At 38.9% G+C, this 6,000-nt stretch overlaps 1 protein-coding gene across 6 annotated transcripts in view; it reads left to right on the top strand.

Moving 5' to 3' along the window:
* Window positions 1-6,000, top strand: part of dlgap3 (discs, large (Drosophila) homolog-associated protein 3) — a 694,237-nt gene that overhangs the window by 539,212 nt on the left and 149,025 nt on the right. The window lies entirely within an intron of this gene.

Here is a 6,000-nt window from a genome sequence, read left to right as displayed (position 1 = left end):
TTACACTACTGATTCAGATCTTGTCTCGGACTGAAATTATTGAAGTGAGTGAGCTTTGTTTCTCACAGCAGCATTAACATGGAGGCAGGAACAGCACTCCTAACTGCTCCTAGCTTCACACAGGAGCAAATATATCTTTTTAAAACAATATCGGAGTCTCTGCAACTGCATCCAATTCTCCCCTTAAAGATTGTTGTAAAATCAGGTAAACTAGCCAGAGTTTGCCATGTTAAAACTCTGGGGCAGCTCAGCTGATTTACCTACCTATCATTGTCAGCCATGAATTAAGTTGTTTTCATTCCTACCTCTGAATTACAAGGTTTTGGATTCAAGTCACATGTACTTCAAGACTTGAAACAAAGTCCAAGTCGCAGTACCAAAGGAATGTTGCGCTCTGTCAGAGTGGGTTTCATTTGAGATATTAAGCAAAAACCATGCCAGTCTGCCTGGGCAAATGTAAAACATCCCATTGTTCCATTTCAAGATAAAGCAAAACAGTTAATCATGGTAATATGACCAATATTTATTCTATAATCATTATCACAAATAGATGATCAAAATCAGCACTATTGATTTCAAACGGCATCATCTAATTTTAACATTTCCAACTTTCGTGGACTGAAATGGTTTTAAAAATAAAAAAATTAAAATTAAAAAAACCCACAAACCTACCAACACACTTAAACAGCAACTAATGAAACTAACTGATCCATTAGATGCTACCATCAAAGCTAACGTCATTTACAAGATACCATGCAAAAAAACCCACTACATCGGACAAACAAGCAGGAAACTTGCCACCAGGATACATGAACATCAACTCGCCACCGAAAGACATGACCCACTATCACTAGTTTCTACACATACAGACAAATAAGGACACCACTTTGACTGGGACAACACACACATCCTAGGACAAGGGAAACAAGGACATGCAAGAGAATTTTTAGAAGCATAGCATTCTAACCAGAACTCCATCAATAAATACACCAATTTAGATCCTACTACCTTCCCTTGAAAAAAAGAACCGGAAATGACATTACTCATCTTAAGACCTATAAATAAAGAGGCAGGGCATACCACTATAGACTCTCACTGATGATGTTACCTAGTATGGTGATGAAACGTCTGAAAACAAATCTTCCATCTCAGTGAGCTAACTTACATACTTATCATCAACCTGAGGTACAAATCTTCTCAAAAATCACTAATTATAACAACAATCAGCTCTCCATGCAAGTTAGCAGAGCTTCATGAAATCAATGTGGAATAAATAAAATGATCTGAACTGAAATTAGAATTTTATCAAAAACGTTGAAGCTAGACCACACAATCACATATAGAAAGGCCCTTATCTGCTGTTATGATTTATTCCTATGTAATGAGTTTCACATATTGGAGATGAAATTTGCATTTCAAGTAACTGCTTTTGGCAGAACAGAAGAAATGGATTTGTGACTGTAGAATTGATAAAAGCTCTCTGTCTGTTGCTTGGGAGCGGCAAATCATCCATTGATAACACAATTTGGAGAGAAACATCCAAAAACAAGAGATCTACGGTATTCACTACTGCTGTTCTTATAAGACACTGTTAACCATCCGTGGTCTTAGGTTAAAACCTTTGACCTCAAGCACACTCTGGGGCATAAAACTGTATATTTTTCTTGTGTTAATGTGCCCCTTTATACTTTTGTACCATGTGTCTGTACGTGTGGGCTTTACATTGTGATTTCATTGTTTCTTGTGGTTCCCAAACAATAAAATTGTTCTTTTTCTCTCTTAAGAATGAGTTGCAATTGGCTCATTAAGGTTTCTGGTGAAACAGTTAAGTATATTTTAATTGGAGTGTGGTACAGCACTAGAACAGAATTTAAACATTTTTTGCAGCCAGCGGAGGTGGATGTAAACCATCATAGCTTAGCTCATTCATTTTCTTACGGGGAGTCTCACTAGTGTATTCTACAGTTCCAATAATGATTAGGCGCAAGAGAGATTTTTATTTTCCCTTCCTAATCCACAGAGACTGAGTCCAATTGTATCAATTTAAATGCTGCCTTACTAGAGATTGTCCGGTAGAACAAAGACTCGAGATTAAACCTATGAGAGCTGGTTCTGTCTGCTTCACTGCTTTCCGTTATTAATTAATGGGTATGTTTTAAAAAAAGTAGAGCTTTCTCCAGCCAATTTGTTTTTGTAATGAATATTATACAGTGGAAGCATTAAAAATCATGTGGTGCACATAACTGACTACCATGGCAACTACATACCGTGGCGAAGAAAGGCTCAGTGTCTTATCCGGATTTGATTTTGGATTCATCCTTGCTTCTCTTGTTGGTGTTATCATTCTTACATCCAGATTCTGGTGTTACATATCCCAAGCCTTGTCTCTGCATTTACTTGGAAGTCTTACATGAGGAGGCAGCATTGGGGAAATGAAAATAAGTGTGAATGGGTCCTAATAGAAAAGTCTTAATTTGGCAACATACCTGGAGCTCATCCTGAGAGAATAGCTGCTTAGGAGAAGGGGTGGGGGGAGACTTTGTTCATCACAATTATTTATCATGGTGGTCTCTGCATTCTGATAAAAGCCACCTGATGGAAGGGGGAGAATTGTAATTTTGAGCATCATAGAACTTTAAAGGGAAGCCATGCCCAAAAGACTGATGTAATGCCTGCTTTTGTTTTAAATTTAAAATTGAGTTTCTTTTTTTCCTTCATTTCCTCCACAACTCCCTTTTGAAGGAGTGAAGTTGTCCTTGAATTTTGTTCCCTGGGCCTCTGATATCTTGAACATTCTCCAAAAAAGAAATATAGTTTCCCTACATATACTAGAATAGTGTGTGGCAGGAAGCTGTTTATCACTCATTGAGGGCACCAAACCAGACTGTGTCTGTGGAGGTGGCATTTCATAACAAACAAGAATCTAAATCCCTGGTGCCTTGCAACTTCCTCATCTGAAAATTCAAGTTTAGTGACAGCCCTTGTTAAAAATGTTCTTGAGATGGACCACGGGTCTTTCTTGCTGCTGCTGCTGATGTCTCCATTACTTTACCCTTTGAACTGATTTGGAGAACTAAAAACAATTGCTAATTTATGCTTCAAATATCCATTCCTGACGCACAGATAGCCGGCTGTAACTGCCCTGCTGCTGAAATCGCTCGGGGACATTGTATAGGTGGGACGTTAAACATTTCTCACGTTGCCTGCAAATTACATAAAGCATCCTCATTGTCATCTATATGTGCAGATACATTCCTAATCAGCGGGCGTCTGCTGATTTACCACCCATTGAGAATACACACCTCGTTCATTAAGTCTTAATATCAACCCAAATTTGCAGTGTTGCCTGGGTACTCAGGAAAGCACAATTTCACAGCATTCTGTTGGATTAAATTGTCAAGGATGAATACTGATTGCAGATAGTGTACAGAGAGCGTGGCACAGAGCTTTCTTCCCCTTCTAAATAATCATTTTTTTAATGACGCTCTTTAAACCTGAGCAGTCTTATACAGCATGGCCTTGTGGGCTGAAAGGAGCTCGAGACTAGTAGTGGGATTAATTACCTTCTCAGGGATCTCCTGAGCAGTGTAATCTGCTGTAGCTGATTGCAAACTGCTCACATTACCTCCATCCACACATCAGCTGTGTTCCTGCAAATGTAAGCAGCTCCTGCCTTCTCATTCATTCAAGTCGAGGGGAATTTATTCAACCTTTTTTTTGCGTGAAGTTGTGTTTTATTTTCAAACTGCAAAGGATTTGCATTCACGTTGCCAACATTGCGAGGTTGAGAGCTCTGCCTAGTTAATGGTGAAATGCTATCACAGCATTGAACAGGAAGGGTGAGTACAGGAACAAAGTGATGGGCAAGATAAATAGCTCAGCCATTTTGTACATCTCAAACTTGTAATTTTGTTCATGAGAATTGGTTTTGTCAGGCTGGAAAATGTGACATTTCTCAGCTTCACATACACACACAAAAAGCAGCTTTTGCATGGCATCTCTCAAAGGTTTGTGGCATGGGAATGTGTTTTGTGTCATGGGAATATAGATCTGTGGTAGTTGATTCCATATAAAAGCAAAAGAATCATTAAAATATTATACTTTTCTAACTTAGTGCTAAAAGAATGTGATTTCATGAATCTAGTTAAGTGAATTTATATCCCATCTTGTATCACTGGACCTCTACACCATTTGTTGCCCAGTGCCTATAAGGGATATAATTGTGACAAAATTAGTTTTGTTACTTCTATTTTGTTTAAGCTCATGTGAAGCACAACCACTAGCACAGACCAACTGGACAGAATGACCTACTGTTGTGCTGGCAAGTTCAGGATCATATATAATTTATGGGGAGGAGATGGCCGAGTGTTATTATCATTAGACTATTAATCGAAAAAATCAGCTAATATTCTGGGGACCAGGTTCACATCCCACCACAGCAGATAATAGAATTTGAGTTCAATAAAGAATAAGGAATTAAGGGTCTAATGATGACCATGAAGCCAATGTCGATTGTTGGAAAACCCATCTGGTTCACTGTTGTCCTTTGGGGAAAGAAATCTGTCATCGTTATCTGGTCTGGCCTACATATAACTCCAGACCCATATCAAAGTGGTTAACTCTTAACTGCTCTCTGAGCAATTAGGAATGGGCAATAAACACTGGCTGAGCTAGTGAGTGCATTGAAAGAGAAAATAATAATTGTGAAAGCCTGCATTCAGGTGTCACTTGACAACTGGGAAATGTGAAGACAATGTTGGCTGTACTAAAGCATTGCACTTCTGTCACCTGCAGGCAGTGGGGTAGATCAGGCTCTGTGTAATCATGGAAAATTGGTGATTCTGAGTCAATATTAGAATGGTGTTGGAAATACACAGCAGGTCAGGCAGCATCCGAGGAGCAGGAAAATCGATGTTCGGGCAGGAGGCCCTCAAGGGCTCCTGCCCAAAACGTCAATTTTCCTGCTCCTTGGATGCTGCCTGACCTGCTGTGCATTTCCAGCACCACTCTAATCTTGACTCTAATCTCCAGCATCTGCAGTCCTCACTTTCGCCCTATTCTGAGTCAGCAGCCTAATTTACACCTCTCATGATTTTTATATCCACTGAACTCAAGATCACAGTACTCTCCAGTGCACTGTGATATGATATCGGATACATCATCACTCTTGTCTCTGATGTAAAGCCAGATGAGAATAGTTAGATGAAAAGCCTACCCCAGTAGCAGTAATGATTGATACAAGGTCAGACTATAAAACTTGAACATGGAGTGAACTTTCTTTTTGAATAAATGATGTAAAGCCAGCTGGGAATACTTAGTAGCTATCCCAACTGGTATGAATAATGAATGATGCATGGGCAGATTATTAAACATGAACAAAAAGTGAACTTTTTTTAACTACTTGTTTAATATAAATAAAATATTGCATCTAGGTTCCTGGACTGTCACCAGCAACCGTTTCAACTTTAGAAATGTTTTTATAAAATAAATTAGCTGGCACTCATATTTCTGGCAGCATGCTTGTCACCTCAGCGCTGAAGGTACCAGATTTTCACGAGAAGCAGAATTAAATGGCCATGGATTGTGGCAACAAAACAGTTTTTGCTCTATCTTCCTCGATATATATGATGATAAATCACTCATCATCTTCATCTTCACAAATTACTGTTACCAACAGCCCTGGATGCCAAATTCTTTTGTTTTTTTTTCTTCTGGGCTGCAGATGAAAATAATTAGGCAATGGTCAGATTCACATTCTCTTCGAAACTAAATAATGCGGGTCACAAAATTGTCAGGCCAACACTGAGCATTCAAGGTAGCCTTTGTCATACACAGTCAATGATTTGCCAGTCATAGCCTGGACAACTACCAGGATCAATTTTGGTGTGTTATAGCCCCCTCCATCTTACCTGAACTTAGTGGGTTTCTCGTGATATTTGCATGAAACACCATTTTGGTAAAATTTTCCAGAATTTATTATCCAAGATGGTGAAAATTTCA

The sequence above is a fragment of the Chiloscyllium plagiosum genome, chromosome 27, assembly GCF_004010195.1.
Source record: "Chiloscyllium plagiosum isolate BGI_BamShark_2017 chromosome 27, ASM401019v2, whole genome shotgun sequence".
Classification (NCBI taxonomy): Eukaryota; Metazoa; Chordata; class Chondrichthyes; order Orectolobiformes; family Hemiscylliidae; genus Chiloscyllium; species Chiloscyllium plagiosum.
Note: the sequence above shows the minus strand (reverse complement) of the source record. Positions and strands in the feature narration are given on the sequence as shown.